This window comes from Peromyscus eremicus, chromosome 15, assembly GCF_949786415.1.
Source record: "Peromyscus eremicus chromosome 15, PerEre_H2_v1, whole genome shotgun sequence".
Lineage (NCBI taxonomy): Eukaryota > Metazoa > Chordata > Mammalia > Rodentia > Cricetidae > Peromyscus > Peromyscus eremicus.
This window is the reverse complement of record NC_081431.1, coordinates 17,358,690-17,380,522: the sequence shown is the minus strand read 5'-3', so window position 1 is coordinate 17,380,522 and position 21,833 is coordinate 17,358,690.

The window sequence follows — 21,833 nt, the reverse complement described above, 5'->3', positions numbered from 1 at the left end:
AATAGTGATTTTTTTAAAACAACAAAAAAAATTGTGGGTTTTTTTTGGTTTTTTTGCTTGTTTGTTTTGTTTTGGTTTGGTTTGGTTTTTCGAGACAGGATTTCTCTGTGTAGTTTTGTGCCTTTCCTGGAACTCACTTGGTAGCCCAGGCTGGCCTCGAACTCACAGAGATCCTCCTGGCTCTGCCTCCCGAGTGCTGGGATTAAAGGCATGCGCCACCACTGCCCGGCTATTTTTTTTTTGTTTGTTTGTTTTTGTTTTTTTTGTTTTTCGAGACAGGATTTCTCTGTGTAGTTTTGTGCCTTTCCTGAGACTCACTTGGTAGCCCAGGCTGGCCTCAAATTCAAAGAGATCCGCCTGCTTCTGCCTCCCGAGTGCTGGGATTAAAGGCGTGCGCCACCACCGCCCGGCCACATAGAGTTTTTATATTAAGTAAATCCTTGCAAAGCAGTGCACACAGCTAGGAAGGGTCAGATCACTAACTGGCAAATACAACGGACTCATGTCTTAACATCATACAAGTGTACAAATTTCCTTTGGCGTTCATTTTTTCCTCAGTTTCTCACAGGTCTTGAGTAAATCCACTGTATTGACTTTTCCCCCAAAGCCATTAACTTTATAAAATATTTTGAGTTGATGGCTTTGGGGAAAGGTTGGTCAGAAAGAATATTTATTTAGGCAACCTGAAATCAAGGTTTCCTTTTCCTTTTTAATTCTTCTGGTACTGCTGGGAATTGAACCCGGGGCCTCACACATGCCTTATGTTCCAGTGAGCTACAGTGTTATATGAGTCCTAATTTGTCGTATGGTGGTGATCTATTGTGTACCCTAATAAGCTTGCCTGAGGATCGGAGGACAGAGCCAGCCACTAGATTAGACATAGAGGTCAGGCAGTGGGGCACACACCTTTAATCCTATCATTTGGGAGGCCAAGATCCATCTGGATCTCTCTGAGTTCAAGGCCACACTGGGCTACAAGAGATTGATCCAGTCTAGGAGAGAAACAGAGGTCAGGCCGTGGTGGCACACACCTTTAATCCCACCACTTGAGATCTCATGCCTTTGCTTGGGAAGCACACAAACCTTTAATCCCAGGAAGTAATATGGCAGGGCAGAGAAAGTTATATAAGGTGTGAGGAAACAGGAACTCACTCTCTTTAGGCTGAGGATTTCATAGAGGTGAGAACTAGTAGTGGCTGGCTGTTCTGCTTCTCTGATCTTTCAGCTTTCAGCCTGATATCAGGTGATATCAGGTACCGGGTTTTGGTTTTGTTGTTGTTGTTGTTGTTGTTGTTTGTTTGTTTTGGGTTTTGTTTTGTTTTGTTTTGTTTTTTTGATTTTTCGAGACAGGGTTTCTCTGTGTAGCTTTGCGCCTTTCCTGGAACTCACTTGGTAGCCCAGGCTGGCCTCAAACTCACAGAGATCTGCCTGGCTCTGCCTCCCGAGTGCTGGGATTAAAGGTGTGCGCCACCACCGCCCGGCTTTTTTTTTTTTTTTTTTTTTTTTTTTTTTTTAATTAAAAGACCATCTGTTGGGCTGGAGAAATGGTTCAAAGGTTAAAAGCACTGGCTGTTCTTCCAGAGATCCTGAGTTCAATTCCCAGCAACCACATGGTGGCTCACAACCATCTGCGATGAGATATGGTGCCCTCTTCTGGCCTGCAGGCTGAACACTCACTGTATACATAATAAATAAATAAAATCTTTAAAAAAATAAAATAAAATAAAAGACCATCTATGATTCGAACAACATCTTAGAATAAAAACCCAGAGCCAGATATCAGGGTGAAAGCTGAAAGATCAGAGAAGCAGAGCAAACCACAACCACTACTTCTTATCTCACCAACTCCTCAGCCTGAAAGAGAGTGAGTTCCTGTCTCCTCCTGCCTTATACTCCTTTCTCTGCCCAGCCACATCACTTCCTGTCTCAGCCTTCCTAGTGCTGGGATTAAAGGTGTGTGCCACCACTGCCTGACCTCTGTGGCTAACTCTGTGGCTGCCTCTGTCCTCTGATCTTCAGGCAAGTTTATTTCTTAGATTATAAACAATATATGGCCACACTACAGCCCTAGCCCTTTGGTCAGAAAGGAAAATGAATAATTCATATCATTTCATTTATGGCTATGCCTTCTTTGAGGGAGAGGGATAATACTGTGCTAACTGTTGCTTCCATGGCTAAAAGCATGATGGGTAGTCACTCGTTTCTTACAGATTTATTTTTATTTTATGTGTATGTGTGGTGGTATTTTACTTGTACTGAAATGTGATTTTAAGTGTATGTTAATAAATAAAGTTGCCTGGGGGTCAGAGCTATTAGAGCCATAGCAAGTGTGTGGCAGTGGTGGCACACGCCTTTAAGGACCTGGAGGGCAGTACATACAGGCAGTGACAAGGCAGTCACGTGTTTAGGTTTACAACCAATGAGAAGGCAGAACAGCTAGACTATATAAAGACATACACACAGGAAGTAGGCCCCTTTTCGGAGAGCTCTCTTGACTGAAGAAGATCGCTGAATCAGGAAGGGTAAGGCTCTTAGCTCTGACCTCTTGGCTTTCTTCTCTGAATCGGCTCTGTGTTTCTTATTTAATAAGACGGTTGGTTACATCTACATGTATGGGTTGTTTTGGCTGCATGTATGTCTGAGGCCAGGAGAGGGTGTCAGGTTCCCTGCAACCGGAGTTACAGATTGGTGTAAGCTAACCCATGGGTGCTGGGAATAGAACCCAGATTCTCTGCAAGAGCGGCCAGTGCCCTTAACTGCTGAGACACTTCCAGTCCTGCTTGTTTTTTGGTTACTATGGAAACAAGTAGAATACCACCCATCCAAAGAAAATATAGTTTGTATATACACATTCATAACATATAGTATATATGCTTGTTTCTCTTCTAAGGATGTCAGCCTATTAAGGACCTTTAGGTAATTTTGGTTTCCCACATATTAGCCATAATGGTGACTGTAACACTGTGACTTCTAGGGTAGTTCAGGCGGTGGACCTATTGAGGAGCTGAGAGTGCACTCTGGATTGAGTCTCTCCCACGTTTTGACACTCTCAGCTCAGGAGATAGGAAGCAGTTTGTTTTCAGTTTTGCAGTATATCCTATTTTATTTTTTTAATCTCTTCCTTTTTTATTTATTATGTATACAGTGTTTTGCCTACCCCCCAGGAGAGGGCACCAGATCTCATTATAGATGGTTGTGAGCCACCATGTGGTTGCTGGGAATTGAACTCAGGACCTCTGGAAGAATAGCTGATGCTCATAACCTCTGAGCCATCTCTCCAGCCCCTGGTATTTCCTATTTTAAATGGGATCTTATGCATAAACCCTGGTTGTTGGGGAAGTTAGGTGAGTGAAACAGTACACCTTCCTCCGTGGTTCTAGAAGCTGCAGAGATGTCTGTCCAGGTCTAAGAAGGATGGCTAGATTGTGGGATTGGATCCTAGCAGCATGTTTTTTTTAACTGTGTGGTTTTAGACAAGACAGTTAATCACTCTAGGTTTTAACGTGCTGAGAATGACTTGGTGGGGCTGTTGAGAACTGCGTGGGCTAATTCGTGGAAAGCAATTAGAACAGGCATGGATCACAGTGAGCATCCAGGAACCGTCAGCTCTGTGAGCTAGGCCTAGTGGCACAAGCCTGTAGTCCCAGATACACCAGGGGCTGAGGCAGGAGGATCATAAGTTCAAGGCCTACCTGGGCAACTTAGTGAAATCCTCTTGAAAACAAAAGGCCTAAAGATGTAGTAATTGTAGGACGGTTGCCTAGCATGTACCGGGCCCTTGGATTCAATCCCCAGTACTGGGGGGGGGGGGGACCTGAAAAAAGAGAAATAAATAAAAAGATATAAGTTTAGCATTATGTTCTACTTTGTAGAACACCCCCATCATCCTCTCCTATAATCCTGTAAATCAACAGCTTTCGTTTTTTAATATTTATTTATTTATGTGTGTATTTCTTTTTTGAGACAGGGTCTCTCTCTATGTGGCCCTGGCTGGCTGGCCTGAAACTCTCTACGTAGAAATCTGCCCGACGGCCTCCCAAGTGCTGGGATTAAAGGCATGTACTACCATACCTGGCCCCTTCCAACATTTTTGATCAGTAAGAAATACATTTTATACCACAGTCCAGCAGACACGTACATAAAAAAGCAAATGTGGAGAGATGGCTCGGCTGTTAAGAGCACTGGCTGCTCTTGCAGAGGACCCGGGTTCAGTTCCCAGCAACCACATGGGAGCTCACAATTGCCTGTAACTCTAGCTCCAGGGAATCTGAAGCCCTTCTTCTTACCCCATCAACACCTTCCCTCACGTACACAAAGACATACACATATAATTAAAAATAATAAAACATAAATCTTCAAAAAAATAAACAGGAGTTTCACCAGTACTCACACCCTTACTTATGCCTTATACTTCTTTACTTTTCATCTCCCTTTTAAAGAAAAGGACTGAAACCTATTAAGATGATTTTTGCAACTCTGTTCAGAGATAGTTTGGATAGACAGGAAAAAAGCTCCCTAAGACATCCATGAGCAAATTCCCCCGAACCTGTGGGTACTAACGTCTTTCAGGGCAAAAGGGACTCTACTGGTGAAATGAATGTATTGTCCTTGGAATGTGAAGATTCTCTGAGAGTCTAATCCTGAGTCCTTAAACATAGAGAACCATAAAGATGTCTAAAAACCAAAATTAGATAAAATCCCAAACAGCAGGGAAACTTTCCTGTCTATGAACAGGGGATGATGTGTGACCGTGGAAGAAAAGTCAAGAATGAAAAGTGAGAAAGACTCAGTGTGTTGCTGCTGACTTTGAATCTGAAGGAAGGAGGCCATGAGCCAAGGGATTCCGGCAGTCTTTTAAAAGCTGGAAAAAGCGGGAAAGCAGATTATTCCATAAAGTCCTTAGATTGTTCCAGAAAGACACAGTCCTGGCACTGGAGATGTAGCTCAGTGGTAGAGCATTATCTAGCGTGGTGATAATCTCCGGCTCTGGAAAAAACATCAACAAGAACTACTTGCAGACTGTGCAGTGGTGGCTCACGGCTTTAACCCCAGCACTTGGGAGGCAGAGGCAGGGGGATCTCTGTGAGTTTGAAGCTAGCCCGGTCTAAAAAGCGAGTTCCAAGACAGGCTCCAAAGCTACACAGAGAAACCCTGTCTCGAAAAACAAACAACAACAACAAAAACAAAAAAGCCAAAACCAAACCGAAACAACCCCCAACAAAACCAAAGAAAATCAAGCAAACAAACAAAAGACTCATGCAGAATATTCCATGGCTTGGATATAACCCAGGAAAGTGATAGCAGATTTCTGACCCCTGGAGCTGTCAGTTTACATATTTGTGCCAAAATACTACATTGTGGTAACTTGTTACAGCAGCATTAGAAAGCCACATTTTCCTAATAATAGAAATGAGTAAGTTCCTATACTAGGAACCTTGACTTTCCTATTAACACCTCCCTGTCCCCTCACCATGGATTAGTCACCTAGCTCTTCTGCTTCTACTTCTGAGCACCCCTGGAAAGAGCCGTGTTTTCCCAGCTCCATAGCTCCTGTCCTCATTTAGGGTGCTGACTGGCAGAAACTTACTGTGTTGCCAAAGACGACCTTGAATTTCTAATCGTCCTCCCTATATCTTCCAAGTGTTGAGATTACAGGCACACAGCAGCACTTCCGAATTAAGGCAGTGCTGTGGGGGTGGACTGCCCCAGGACTTCATGCACGCTAGGCTGTCCTCAGCTCCACCAGCCCCACACTCTACTTCTTATTCTTCTGAATTTCTTTCTCATCTGCTCAATTTCCTGTGTCATTGTTGCTATTTATTTCCACACTCTCCAGCCAAATTGAGGAACTCTCTGCAGGAGATTTTCAACATGGGCAAACACCAATAGGCTGCTACCTGGTTCTTCTGCTCCCTGCAGGAGAACCCTGGCCCCATTCCTTCTGAACTGGTGCTGTCCCCCTTCCCCTTCTTATGTCCCATCTTCTCTCCTGACTCTGGCCACCCTACTCTTTCTGGGGTTAATCCCTCATCTGGGAAAAAACACTGTCCTGGGTGACTACAGAGGAAGGTACACAGGAATAAAAATTTCTTTTGCTTTTCTGGTTTTTTTTTTTTTTGTTGTTGTTGTTTGTTTGTTTGGTTGGTTGGTTGGTTGGTTCTTTGAGACAGGGTTTCTCTGTGTAGTTTTAGTGCCTGTCCTGGATCTCGCTCTGTAGACCAGGCTGGCCTCAAGCTCACAGAGATCCCCCTGGCTCTGCCTCGCGAGTACTGGGATTAAAGTTGTACACCACCACTGCCCGGCAAAATATTCTTGATTAAAAGTGAAATAGTATTTTAGGTTGAAAAATTTTCTCAAACTATTGAAGGCTTTGTGCCGTTCTAATGTTCTTTTAAGCTTCTCTCTCTCTCTCTCTCTCTCTCTCTCTCTCTCTCTCTCTCTCAGTATAACAATTGTTGATAAAGCACATATTATAAGAAATCAAGGCGGCCTGGCGGTGGTGGCACACGCCTTTAATCCCAGCACTTGGGAGGCAGAGCCAGGCGGATCTCTGTGAGTTCGAGGCCAGCCTGGTCTACAGAGTGAGTTCCAGGAAAGGCGCAAAGCTACACAGAGAAACCCTGTCTCGAAAAACCAAAAAAAAAAAAAAAAAAAAAAGAAAAGAAATCAAGGCATAAAGTACTCGGGAAGGGTGTAGGCACTACACCACTCCATTTAATGTGAGGGATTCAACTCTATGGCTTTTGGTATCCCAGAACCAAATTGCTACCAAAGGATGTACATGGGACCTTAGGCTCCCTTCAAAGAACCTTGGATTATATTTCTCTCTACCTCTACTGTTCTGAACTGTTTTGAGATATAATTTAGTCAAATGTGTTTATGCATTTTCCCACATAGGCCCCTTGAATCTGAAACTCTGCCCTCATGTTCCAGGGATTTCCCCCTATTATTTGATACTTTTCTCCTCCTGGTGTCTTGCTTCTTAAATTCCTAGTGATGGTCTATAAGACTGCCAGAGTTAAGCCTTCATTTTTTAAAATTCTTTCTGTTGCCCGTTTTTTTTAATTATGGGAAATTCTGTCATGAAAATTTTTGCTGTTATTTGGTGTTTTTAAAGAGACCCTGCGATTTCATTTATTGCTCATTCTGTCCATTTTGTACAATGTCTTTGTTGTCTCCATTTTTCTCCTCACTTGTTTAGTTTCTGCCTTTGGAGTAGGAGGCCCCCTTACATGGCCATTCACACTGAACAGTGGTGACTCACAGCCCAGCTGAAGGAAACATAGTAAGGCTTGGTCATGTCAGCTTTGAGTTAGGATGATAGGGCCACTGTGCCCCAGCCAGCTATTCAGAATTTTAATGGAGCAATTCCCTCCATGAAGGCTCATTCTTCTATCGGGGGCAGTAGGACAATTAAATACTTAATGTCAGTACTTCGGGAGCATGGTCATGGGTTAAGATGCACTTTCTCTTATTAGCCTTCTAGAATGTCACCTATCTCTGAGTCTTATCATCATCATAATCATCACCATCATCAGTGTGTGTGTGTGTGTGTGTGTGTGTGTGTGTGTGTGTGTGTGTGTATGTGTGTGTAGGACACTGTGTGTCTTGCTTTCCACCTTTTTTAAAAAAATTATTTTATGTGTATGAGTGTTTTGCCTGCATGTATATCTGTGTACCACACACACGCCTGGTTGCCTGAGGAGGCCAGAAGGGGACATTAGACCACATCCCCTGGAACTGGAGTTACATATGGTTGTGAGCCTCTGTGTGGGTGCTGAGAATTGAACCCAGATTCTCTAGAAGGACAGCCAATGTTTTTAACTGCTGAGACATCTCTCCAGCCCCTTCTACCTTATTTTTTGAGCGAAGGTCCCTCCCTGAACCCAGAGCTCAACAAATCATCTAGAATGACTAGCCATCAAGCTCCAGGGATCCTCCTGTCTCTGCCTCCCAGGCACTAGGAGCACAGCACATGCTACTTCACCCAGCTTTTCACAAGTCCTAGAGATCAGAAGCCAGGTTTTCATGCTTGCATAGTAGGTCACCTCCGCAGCACATATGCCTGAGTCTTGACCTATTCCATCACTTGCTCCAGAAATCAACTTCTAGATTCTTGGGGTAAGAGCTGGGATAGGCATTTTCTTCTGGCTATGTGGACAAGAGAAAGGTAAAGGATGGGAATTCTAATGCATGCTGTGGGGCATACATGGGCTGCAAAGAGGGTGCCGAGAGAAATTCAGATAAATAGAGCTTAAGCTTTAAGGTGTTTACAAAGAGAGTGGATACAAATGGTGAGAAAAAAAGTTAGCTCAAGTTATTTATGCTAAGATAAGATACTAAAAAACAAGAGATAGTGTCAGGACATAAACAACTTGTAAATAGGGTGCCCTTTAAAATGATTGGTTGGTTCCTTCACCCCCTCCTAGGGTTTGGAGGTTTTCTGGTATAAAAGAAGCTTACTGCCTATCAATAACGGAGTTCTTGCTTGACTTGACTCCCCGCTGAGTCTGATTGTCTCCAGGTAAGAGGGAGGCTGGGAAACCAGCGAGCAGCGCGCAGCACTTGCCTTTCCTGGTTCCAGGCCACCTCTTCACAGGTGACCTAAGTTCCCAGTGGGGCAGATCCCCACAGCGTGCTTCAAATCAGCCCATTTCCCGCCACACTCAGCAGAAGTTGGTCCCTCCCATCTCTGAGCATTTCCAAGGAACACACTGGTAGCCTCTTCTACCCTGGTGCCACTAACCCACTTTCCTAAAAGCCTCACCCTTCATGCGATTCCACGGTCACAAACCATACAGTCTTACTGCTTTGTTCTTTTTCAAAGATGTTTTTGCTTTTTAATTCTCTGAGAATGTCACACGTGCATACAATGTATTTTATCCACCCCTTCCTTCCATTGGTCCCTCTAACTCCTTGGACACCACACCCCCCCCCCCCCCCCCCCCCCCCCCCCCCCCCCCCCCGACTCCGCTCTCAAAGTCAAGTCCTTTCAAATGTATCGTCCCTCCCTGGTGTGCTCTTTTTCGCTTTCTTGGACCCTGCACCTTCAGGTCCACTTCTGTTCCTGTCATCTGGGCAGAACTTCAGGAGGCCGCTGAAAGAAACACATGTCCGACTTTGACTCTGCCATGCCTTGTTTGACACAATGTCCCATGGAGTAGCTCAAGGTGGCCTCAAACTCTCTAAGGACCCCAGGATGAGACCTTGAACTTCTGATCTTCCTCTTGCTGGGATTACAGGCATGGGCCACCCTGGCCAGTGTGTGCAGTTCTGGGGATGGAAACCTGGTTTTTGTGAATGCTAGACAAGCACTCTACCAATTGAGCTACAACCTTAGTCATTTGTATTTGTCTGTCTGTCTTTCTTTCCTCCTCTCCCTTCTTATTCTTCCTCTTTTTTTTTTTTCCTTTAAACACAAGGTCTCTCTACATAGCCCTGACTGTCCTGAATCTCACTATGTAGACCAGGCTTACAGTGATCTGTCTGCTTCTGCCTCCCAAGTGCTGGGATTAAAGGCCTCATGCTTTTCAAGCTGGCCTCCCTCAAACTTGCTGAGTAGCAGAGACTGGCCTTGATCTTCTGTTCTCATGCCTTTACTTCCAGAGTCACAGAGCTACTTGTTCTCTAACCCCCTACATTGGTACTGGAGATGGAACAGTCGTTGCCTGGATACTAAGCAAGCACTCTATTAATGAACTATACTTCCAGCCCAGTTGGTCATCTTTAAAAAAAGATTAAAAAATTGCCGGGCGGTGGTGGCACACGCCTTTAATCCCAGCACTCGGGAGGCAAAGGCAGGCGGATCTTTGTGAGTTCAAGGCCAGCCTGGTCTACAAAGCGAGATCCAGGAAAGGCGCAAAGCTACACAGAGAAATCCTGTCTCGAAAAACCAAAAAAAAAAAAAAAAAAATTATTGTGTGTGAGTATATGTATACATATATGTGTGTATGTCATGGCACATGTGTGGAGGTCAGAGGACAAATTGCAAGGGTCCATTCTTTCCTTCCACCACGTGGAACCTGGGAGGGATGGCTATTTGGGTTGTTGACTACATCTGGAATTAACTAAAATCCCAAAATGGCTAGGTGGATCTCTGTGAGTTTGAGGCCAGCCTGGTCTACAGAGTGAGATCTAGGACAGGCACCAAAACTACACAGAGAAATCCTGTCTCGAAAAAAAAAAAAATTATTTGTCATGTATGTATATGGGGTGCACATGGAGGTCAGAAGACGACTTGGAGGAGTCAGTTTTCCTTCCACCACGAGGGTTCTAAGGCTGGTCCTCAGGTCCTCAGGTTTGGTGGCAAGAGTCTTCATCTTCCTCGCCGACTTGCCAGCCCCAAGAGTCTTCATCTTCTCATGCAGTGAGAAAAGAAGGCTCACGAAATAAAACGCCAGCCCAGGCAGCACCAGACAGCCCAGACACAAGTGCTAAATACAAAGGAGAGGCAGCGTGGATCCTGGCAGCGCTAGTGTTCCCTGAAAAACACCTGCTCTGTTGGCAGCCGGGAAAGAGAGACCCAGAATAGCTCCGGCCCACCCACTCACAAAACATAGGGACTCCCTTGACTGTAAGGCAAGGGCGGGAATGTCAGGAGACAGGCTTAGTGGAGTTTGCTTAGAAAATGTACCCAACACCATTAAAAAAGGTCTTGTGTTTGCTCTACAATAGGAGGAGAATGAAAGCCAATTCTTCTCTTTGCAGAGACAGCAAGGCTTGCTCAGAGCTTTGGAAGTGGCCATGCACACTTTCAGCTGCCTTATTCACATGGGAAGTGACGGATGGGACCAACCACACTCGGAAGAGCAGAGGGAAGCTCCCTTAGCCACCAGGCATGGCATTGCCAAGGGACACCCCACAGTGAGTGTAGCACCCGGAATTCCAGGTGAACAAGGCAAGCCTCAAGGTGGCAGCTCTGAAGGCAGACATGGCAACACCATAAACAACCACACAGGGAAGCCAGGAACAGGGGTAAAATCTGAGCTGTGAAGTTCACGTTATCAATGACCTTGAACGACTCTGCTGAGTCCTCTCCAAGAATGCGTCCAAAATAGTCCCTTGAGCCTTGGCTGGCCTGGAACTTGCTATGTAGACCAGGCTGGCCTTAAAGCCAAAGAGATCTGCCTGTCTGTGCTTCCTGAGTGCTGAGAATAAAGGTGTGTCCCCATCCCTGGGCTTCTTGGAACGTTCTTAAGAAAAAAACACCAGTCAGCCCGGAATTGTAGTCCATGCCCATAACCCCAGCACCTGGGGGGTAGAGGCAGAAAGATCAGGAGTTCAAAGTCAGCTTCTGCTACATCTACATCGTGAGTTCAAGGCTCCCTTAGGCTCCATCAAACTCTGTCAAAAGGAAGGAAGGGGAGGGAAGGGGAGAGAAAGAGAGGGAGGAGGAGAGAGGGAGGGGGAAAGGAAGGAGGGAAGGAAGCTACCTGTACTTATGGTCATAGAAGTTTGGGAATGTTAACTCCAAGTAGCCTTCTCAGCAATGACCTTGAGCTGCTGGGCAGCCCCAGGGAGCTCTTCAAGAAAGAAGAAGAGAAAAAAAAATTTACCAGTTAATGCCCGAGGGATTAGTGCTCCTTGGAGCAGATCAACCTGGTCCTTGATCTTGACTCTGGCCTTCAGTCATGACAAAAACTCCATAATTTTGTTGTGAAAGATTTGGTTCTAGTTATAAAGGTTTGGTTATAAACATTGGAGGTGATTTCTCTATTATTTATTTGTTTGTTTTTGAGACCAGATCTCACTCTGTAGCCCCAGCTGATCTCAAACTCACAGATCCACCTGCCTCTGCCTCTCAAGTGCTGGGATTAAAAGTGTGAGCCATCACACCTAGCATATGTGATTTTTTTTTTTTTTTTTTTTTTTTTTTTAAATCGTCTTAGAGATGGAACTTAGGGCTTTGAGCATGCTAGGCAACTGCTTACTAGCATATCTAGCCTCCATTCGCGGTCTGTGGAAGCCATCTCCTGAAGAGACAAGCAGAAGAAGCTCACAACTGCCAGGTGTCTGTTAGGTACAAGAAGCCTTGGTCTGAAAGGGACATTCCAGCTTCAGAGAGTCTCAGAACTGCCAGTCGGGTGGTGGTGGCCCACACTTTTAATCCACCGCCCGGCCCGACAGAAGCATCTTAAGGGAGGAAGAGTTTATTTTAGCTCCCAGCTTCAATGCACCGCCGCAGGATAGGCGTGGCCATAGTTGATGGAGGCCAGAGCCTGTAGAACAAGCTCCCCACACCCTGGTGGATCAGGACCCAGAGAAGCCCATCCAGCATCAGAGGTGTATATAACCGTCAAGGCCCAGCCTCAGTGTTTCACCTCTGCTGGGCAGATGTTCTGGCTTCACTTTGTTGCTGTGACAAAAAGGCAACAGGGGGGAGGGTTTGTTTGTTTGGGTTACAATTCCAGGTTACCAGCCATCAGTTAAAGGCAGTCAAGAGCAAAGAAAGACCGAATACATGAATCCTTGCTTATTTGATTTATCTATCTATCTATCTATCTATCTATCTATCTATCTATTTCCAAGACAGAATTTCTCTTTTGGTGCCTGTTCTGGATCTCACTCTGTAGCCCAGGCTGGCCTCAAATTCACAGAGATTCGCCTGGCTCTGCCTCCCGAGTGCTGGGATTAAAGGCGTGTGCTACCACTGCCCAGCACGCTTGTTTTGTTTTTACATTCTGCTAGCCTTCTCTAGTCTTATACAGTCCAGGGCCCCAAACTAGGGAATGGTGCCACCCACAGTGGGCAGATACCACTTACATCAATTAACAGTCATGACATCTTCCCACAGCCCAACTTGATCTAGGTAATTCTTCAATTGAGACTTCCTTCTCAGATAATTTTAGGCTGTGGCAAGTTGATATTTAAAACAAACCGTCACAGTAGGCCACATGTTCCAAAGGCTCCACCTCCCAAACAGCATCATAGCTGAGGACCCAGTGTTCAAACACATGAGCCAGCAGAAGACACTTCAAACAAAAACCATAACAGAGCCAGTCAATGGAGCTCTAATGTTATGCCTGAATCAGGAGCTGTCCATGAAGAGTAAGATTGTTTTTTCTTCCATCCTTCCAGTCACCCATCCATGTGGGAAAACACGACTGAGTTCCAATCACACAGGATATATACACATAGCATCTTTTTGAAACATGAGGAAATGTGTAGGTTGATGGTTGGTGTCTTAGTCAGGGTTTCTATTGCTGCGATGAAACACCATGACCCAAAAGCAGGTCGGGGAGGAAAGGGTTGATTTGGCTTACACTTTCACATTGCTGTTCATCATGGAAGGAAGTCATGATAGGAATTCAAACAGGGCAGGATCCTGGAGGCAGGAGCTGATGCAGAAGCCATGGAGGAGTGCTGCTTACTGGTTTGCTTCCCATGGCTTGTTGTGGAATATTTGTTTAACTAGGCAAAGATATGTTACATTTATTATGCTGTATTTGTTTAACTATGTAAAGATGTGTTGTGTTTGCATCAATTAAACTCCGTCAGAGAGGTGGGGTTAGCAACTAGTTAACAGGAAGTAGTAGGGAGGAGCATGGGTTTTTTTAGTTGGGGCGGTGTGGAAGGAGAGAGGCTTCCTGGACCCCAGCAAAGACAGAAAGTTAGCCAGTCGCCCCTCTAACTCTCTGAGCTGGCAGGTGTTCACCCTAGCCTTTGAATCTCAAGTTTTATTAGAACCACAGAGATTTAGTTAGAGCTGCCTTTAGCGGTGATTGTCTGGGGGAACAGAATTCCCCTCAGGCTACAGCCTTAGTAGCCCACAGATAGGAGTTTAAAGAGAACCCACTGTGATGAATGACTTGCTCAGCCCGCGTTCTTATAGAACCCAGGACCACCAGCCCAGGGAGATCACTAATTAAGAAAATGCCTTACAGGTGGATCTCATCAAGGCATTTCCTCAACTGAGGCTCCTTCCTTTGATGACTCTAGCTCGTGTCAAGTTGACACACAAAACCAGCCAGAACAGTTGGATAGAAGAATCATGGGCAGTAACATCTGTGTGAAATCCAAGACCATGCCCCGGTAGGAAGACTTTCAAAGTCAACTATGTGTTCTGTGGGTGTGGCTCAGTGGTAGAGCTACCTGCCCAATGTGTGGTGGTCTGGGTTCCATGCCTAGCACATAAAAGAGCAGAGGGAGGGAGCTGGAGAGATGGCTCAGAGGTTAAGAGCACTGGCTGTTTTTCTAGAGGTCATGAGTTCAATTCCCAGCAACCACATGGTGGCTCACAACCATCTATAATGAGATCTAGTGCCCTCTTCTGGTGTGCAGACAGAACACTGTATACATAATAAATAAATAAATACGTTGATCTCATAGGCCACTGGGTTCTCAGCTTCTTCAGTGTGAAGATGGACATTGCTGGATCATGTAGGCTGTGTCTGTGATCCTATGCAATAACCCCTCCTTTTAATATATATTCATTCTTTTGATTCTCTTCACTAGAGAGCCCTGACTAGTATAGTAGGTGACCTCTGTCCCACATAATGCATAGATACATATTTCAAATGAAGTACAGTACTATGGGTAAGCGACACCTCTGAAGAAACTCTGCAGCTGGCGACTGGCTGCTTTCGACATGCACAGCGTTACCACCAACTGCTCCAGCAGGAATCCGCATGCCAAGAGAAAGGTACATCCCTGCTCCGTCACAATGCTTTACTCTGTGCTCATGGATTTGCTTGCTCACCTTCATAAGCAGGTTGCTTTTGTCTCCCCATTCCTGCATTTGTAGTATGAGGATGACAGTATGACTGAGGAATAGAATTGCTGATGTTATTTATCTAAGTCAATGTTGGTAAGTTCCAAGGAGAGCAATGGCTGGCACATGGTGAACAGTTGACAAACATTATCTTCTGTTCTTCTTATCATCAATGCACACGCAAACTGACAGTTTGAATCTTTCAAGAACATTTAGTGCTTTCGGTAGCATACTGTTTTAATGCCTGCATACTCCTTTGGTGGGGATTGAACCCAGGGTCCCATGAGCACACGTGAGGCAAACGTCATACCACTGAGCTACAGCCCAGCTCCCATAATACGTCATTTTCAGCTATCATGTGATGATATATCATTGTTCCTGATCATCGCCAAACTCTTTGGAGAGGAAGAGCACTTTGGATATTTGAAGGAGTTAGATTTTTGCACTCAGAGGATGAGGCAAGAGGATTGTTGCAAGTTCGAGGACAACCTGGGATACATAATGTCTCCTTGTTTTTCTGTTGTGATAAATGCAACATAAGGAGATGTGGTAGTTTGAATGTGATTGGTCCCCATAATCCACAATCCCATAATCTCACAGGGAGCGGCACTCTTAGGAGGTGTGGCCTTGTTGGGGGAAGTATGTCACTGTGGGGGCGGGCTTTGAGGTTTTATATACTCAGGATACTGCCCAGCGTGTCAGTCAACTTCCTGTTGCCTGCAAGATGTAGGACACTGGGCTATGATTTCTCCAGCATCATGCCTTCCTGCATACCACCATGTTCCCCGCCATGTTGGATTGAACCTCTGAACTGTAAGAGAGCCCCCTCAATTAAATGTTTTCTTTAGAAGACTTGCTGTGGTCATGGTATCTCCTCACGGCACTAGTAGACCCTAACTAAGACAGGAAGAAAGGGTATATTCTGGATCACAGTTCAAGATGTAGCCCATCATGGTGGAGAAGCTGAGGCAGTGGGAGCTTGAAGCATCTGGTCATATTGGCATTGTCAGAGAGAATGGGTATAATGTCAGCTCATTTTTTCTTTTTTATTCGAACTGGGATCCTAGCATAGGGAATGGTGTCACTGACAGTGAGTGGGTCTTCTCATCTCTATCCAGAGCCCCAAGTAATCCTGCAGTGTGTGTGTGTGTGTGTGTGTGTGTGTGTGTGTGTGTGTGTGTGAAAGACAGAGAGACTTAAGAACCTCAACCAGGTCCAATGGGACCTGTCTGTTATTCCCAAACTAGGGAGGCTAAGGCCTAAGACTCCCTAGTTCAAGACCAGCCTGGAGCAGATCATGAATTAGAAGCCCACTAGTGTGGGCTTCATTACAAGATTGTCTCAAAAAAGGAAAAGGAGAGAGGGAGGACACCCGCTACTGCATGATTTTCCTTATAAAATGTAATGTTTCTGCAAATTAAGGGTATACTCTAGCTGTTTGTTACCATTAACTAGAAAAATCTCTAAAATTTGTATTTGAAAAGTTTTGGAAAAGAAAAAACAAACAAACAAAAAAGACAGATAATAGAATTAATTAGTAATTAACATAGGCTAACCGGGAGGTGGTGGCACACACCTTGAATCTCAGCACTCCGTAGGCAGAACCAGACTGATCTCTGTGAGTTCAAGGCCAGCCTGGTCTACAGAGCAAGATCCAGGACAGGCACCCAAACTACACAAGAAACCATGTCTCGAGAAAAAAAAAAAAGGCTCTGCCCCCCAATAGAAGGAGACCTCATGAATGAGACCCAAGACTAAGGGAGATACTGGGGTTTCTGGGTGGAACACTTTGTTTGGGAGCATCACATTGGGGTACTCTGGGGTCACCTCCTTCCTTGGTAAAAAAGAAAGGAAGGAAAGAAAAGGGATCTATCTATAATAATTTGTTTTATTTCCTTTATTTCCTCCTTCCTTGAGGGTGTTGGGGCCGGACTTCCTCTGACTTGTTCCAGCTCTATAATTTACTTATTTGTATTTCATGTGCATTGGTGTTCTGCCTGCATGTATGTCTGTGTGAGGGTGTCGGATCCCCTGGAACAGGAGTTACAGACAGTTGTGAGCTGCCATGTGGGTGCTGGGACTTGAACCCAGGTCCTCTGGAAGAGCAGCCAGCACTACCAACCACTGAGCCATCTCCCCAGCCCCTCCTTCTAGCTCTAAAAACTGGCACTTTTGCATAAGAACGAACCTAACATGGATGTGTGCTCATGCCCAGGGCAGTATTCCAGGCTCTCACTCAGAGTCAATGTTCAGCATAGAACAGTGTTGTGAACTGGTATACGTTAAGGTTAATTTCTCCTGAAATTAATGCAGCATGAAAAAAGTATCTACACATTCTATGTGTAATTAAAACCTATTCTTCTTCTTATTATTATTATTAGAGATGATTGAATTATGAAGCCCTGGCTGTCCTGAAATTCACTCTGTAGACCAGGCTGGCCTGGAACTCAGGATCCACCTGAGTCCTGGGACTAAAGGCATGCACCACCAACTTGCTTGATCCTCCTGCCTCAGTTTCCTGGTGCTGGAATTATAGGTGTAAACCAACATGCCTGGCAAAAACAAACCCACAGAGTTGCAACAACAAATTTACTTACAATTTTAAGGGAAATAAAACAAATTATTATAGATAGATCCCTTTTCTTTCCTTCCTTTCTTTTTTCAGTGATTCCGGGGACCAAACCATGACTTCAAACATGCCAGGCAAACACTCAAATCACTGGGTTATGTCCCCAACCCTGGTTACACTCTTCCTTTTGAGACAAGGTCCAAACTGCCTCCCCTGACCTTGAAACTTGCTAGCTTGTTGCTTCAATTTCCCAAGTAGCTGAGATTATGGCCCGCACCACCCAGCACAGCCTGTTTTTTTTGTGTGTGTGTTTTTTTTTTTTGAGACAGGGCCTGTGTCACTGAGAATGACCTTGAACTCCTGATCCTCCTGCCTCCACTTCCTCCAGATAGGGATTCCAAGCCTGCAGGACTGTAGCAGCTTTGTCTTTGAACTTGAGAATGAGAAATGAACTCCCTGCTCAGGGGAACACAGCTCAATGACAGTTTACCATCCGTGCATGAGGCTGTGAGACCCACAGGGGTGTCAGGCTGGGATGGGAAAAGGAAAAAGGTGAAAGGTAACTGGCTCATTGTGAATAAGGACGAGACACATGTTCAATGAAGCGGTATCTCTCCATCTTAGGCTTTAGATCTTGGCTGTTTTGTTTTGTAGACAGTCCATGCATTCAAGCTGACTTCAGACTCACTACGGAGCTGAAGCTGGCTCTGAGCTGTTGACCCTCCTGCCTCTGCCTCCCAAGTGCTGGGTTTGCAGACTTATGTCCCATGCCTGTTTTACCACGGCTTTTTAAGGGAAGTAGGGCAACTATCCTTTTTCTCTAGTAGGCCTCTCTCTCTTCCCACCTCCACAACAGAGCTGAGATCTTAACGCTGTTTTCATAGTGTTGCTCTGCAATTTCTCACCTCGCTGTTTGCGTCTAACAAGAGCGAATGGAGTTGACTCATAAGCCTTTCTCTGGTCAGCAAATAACCTCTGAGCACTTCTTGTAATTGTAGCATTGGAATCAAAGAAGGAGAGGGTGGACGTGACCTGGACAAGCGCTCAGCCTTCTCATGGCCCCAGAAAAAGTAAAGTGGAAATTGTATCCAGCACACTGGCAAGATAGGGACAGTATTTAATAGATAATGATTTTGATGAATTCATTCAAGGTGTTTTATGTGTAGGAGGGTATGTGTGGGGTTGTGCTCATCTCTGTGTGTGTGTGTGTGTGGTGTGCATGTAGAGGTTGGATGTCTTCCTCTGGCTTTTCCATCTTTCTTTCTTTGAAACAGGTTCTCACTGTGTAGTTCTGGCTGGCTTGGAACTCACTATATAGACCAGGCTGGTCTTGAACCCAGAGATCTGCCTCTGGCCCTGCCTCCTGAGTGCTGGGATTCAAGGTGAACAACAAAACCACATCCAGATCCATCTTATTTTTGGAGGTAAACTCTAGCTAAAGCAGGAGTGCACTGGTAGCTAGGCTGGCTGTGTGGCCAGCCCCAAGGAGCCCACTCCCCAGCATGGTTACAGACATGCACACCATGCCTGGCTTTTTCATGGGGGCTGGAGATCTGAACTCAGTCCTCATGCTTGAACAGCTGGCCATCCCTCCAACCCCATAATTAAATTTTTTTGGGGATGGAGTGGGGAATATGTCTTAGCAACAGTTGCTTGTAAAATAAAACTTGAAAGCCGGGCGGTGGTGGCGCACGCCTTTAATCCCAGCACTCGGGAGGCAGAGCCAGGCGGATCTCTGTGAGTTCGAGGCCAGCCTGGGCTACCAAGTGAGTTCCAGGAAAGGCGCAAAGCTACACAGAGAAACCCTGTCTCGAAAAACCAAAAAAAATAAAAAATAAAAAATAAAAAAATAAAACTTGAAATTTCAAGAATCATTGTATTGGTTTGGAGCAGAACCCAAGTAAAATCCCACTGTGGTTGTCAAAATAAGCTTTTTGTTGTTTCTTTTTGGAAAGGGTTTCTCTGTGTAGCCCTGGCTGTCCTGGAACCTGATCTGTAGCCCAGGCTGGCCTTGAACTCAGAGATCCACCCGCCTCTGACTCCCGAGTGCTGGGATTAAAGGCCTTTGCACCACCACTACCTGGTGTCAAAACAAGTTTTAAAAAACAAGATAATGGGCGTTTTGAAGTAATTAATATCTTGGTTATCAGCACCACTAACAAAGCAGCAAACACAGATTATCTTCTAAAAGAGAGCTGTAGGGGAGACACGATTTATATATATAGAGAGAAATAATTTCCAATGCAACATATCAAAAGGAATTCTGTCTTTTCACTTCATCCAGTCTGTTCTTTGCTTAGAGACTGCAACATAGAAACCATTCCCAGGAGGTTAGATTCCACAGGGTTGGGTATAGTAGTGTATGTAAGGACGATTGTTCACAGCTAGACTCTTGTATTTGGAGGTCCCATGCCCGGGTGAGCTCATGCTTACTGGATACACATGGTTCTCTTTGCTTTGCTGCTCCGGTAGTCTGTTGTCGCCCCCCCTCCCTCCGAGCACCCCTATGTTCAACAGATTTATTGAACATAGCATAGCGGTCATTTATTTACCCACACTTCCCAGCTCTGCCCTTCTCTTGGGACTTCAAGTTAGACAATGCCCTTTGTGCTTGGTCGGTAAAGCTCTGGGCTGCTATCGGTGACCACTGGTCGGTATTAAATGTCAGATCTCGAATAATTATTCTCCTCCGAACTGAAGGTAAACCAGGAGACCAATCTGTCACCTTTCATCCCCACAACCAAGTGCCCCTTTGGATTTATCTCATAAAGCTGAGAAACCTGAGACCGTTCCCAGTGTCTCCCACACTACCTCCCTAAAAAAGAAAACAGGAAAAGAGCTGATCCAGGGAACTGCAGAACTCTGTAGTCGCTTTACCACTCAGAGGGAACAGTGATTTCTGTATTTCCATGACAATGACAGAGAATGAAGAAGGCCAGAATACCCGCTAGATCCATCTTTTCCTAACCGTTTGTCAGGCTGTGTTAGAAATCCAAAGAGCAGGAAGGGGTGTGAATTCTATTCTTTGGGATCAAATATGGTTTTTTTTTTTTCTTCAAAAATTATTTTAAAGCACTGTTTGGTTACTCCTTTCATGCACTGGAAAACAAAACAAGAAAATAAAAGAATCCACCGCACTTTGAAATCTACTGGGGGCTGGCGAGACGGCTCAGAGGGCAAAGATGCTTGAGGCCAAGCCTGATGGCCTGAATTCAATCCCTGGGACTCACATTATAGAAAGAGAGAACGGACTTCAAAAGTTTTTCTCTGACCTCCATATTGGTGCTGTGGCATGCACACTTCCCTCCCCAATACTTACTCTGTGTGTGTGTGTGTGTGTGTGTGTGTGTGTGTGCTCGCGCGCGCATTAGTGTTCTTAAGTAGAGCATCAATACTGACTCCAAAATGTTCAGTATGTTAGGCCCTATGGACCGGGTGTGTTGTAATCTCTGAGATGGGCATTTAGCAGTGCATGCAATTATTATTAAAGTGCTGTGCGGATCTGCATGCCCTTTTATGGGGACACGGAACTGGATCCTGGAGGGAAGACAGGAGCAAGCCTAGGAGGCCTAGGCGTTCAGGGATAAGACTATAAATAAGCATGGGCTCCAGGGAATCGTGAGGTTGGCGGGTGCGCGCCTTGCACTTCCTGGGAATCGCAAGCCCAGGGCGGCAGGCGGGGCCAGGCACCAGCCCACTTGACAACTGTGTTGGGGCCCAGCGTGCTGCTGCTCCGGGCGCGCGTCCACGCCGCGTCACGTGCGCGCGGGGGCCTGGCACAGCCACCTCCACCCGGCTTGCCTCACCGGAGGGACTCGTGACGCCTGCTTCCGGGACAGATGCTTGCCGCCTTGGAAAGCCAGGTCATGTGTGGAAGACAGGTTCACCTTCCAGATGAGGATAGGAAAAGAGCTACACCCATCCGGGGCTGAGGGTATTTAGCTAGCTCAGGAATCCCCAGCAGCACAGTGGAGGGATGAATGAAGGAAAAAAAAAAAGATAAGTGTCAGGAACTGTGAGTGAGGCATAAGAACAGTTAATACAGGGCTGGGGGTGGGGGGCGTGCAGCTCAGTGGTAGAGAGCTTGCCTAAGCATGTTATTATGCCTGGGGTCAGTGCCCTGCACCCGGAAGGACAGGATAGAAGGTCTGGAGGGGAGATGACCCGGGCACATCCCAAAGTCCACAGACCACTCCGCACTGCAGTTGCTGCTTCTTACACACGGAGGGCTTCTCTCCCCTCGAGGCTCCATGATTTAGCACAGTGAAGGTGAAGGCTTGAATTTACTTAATGGGCTTGTGTGCCATACTCACCATTAAGAAGTGGCTGGTTTGACAAATGCCCGTTGGTTTTTAATGGCCTTTTTATTTAATCATTTGAGGGAGAAGTACACACTACTTTGCAGCTGGTATTTATCACAGAAGCTTAGATTCTGAGTTAGGACTTAAAGTTTTTGTTACGTTTTCTTATAGGCTGTGGGTGTACACGTTGTCAGAGGACAGCGTGCAGAAGTCTGTTCACTCTGTCCATCTCTTGGGACTCAGGAATTGAACT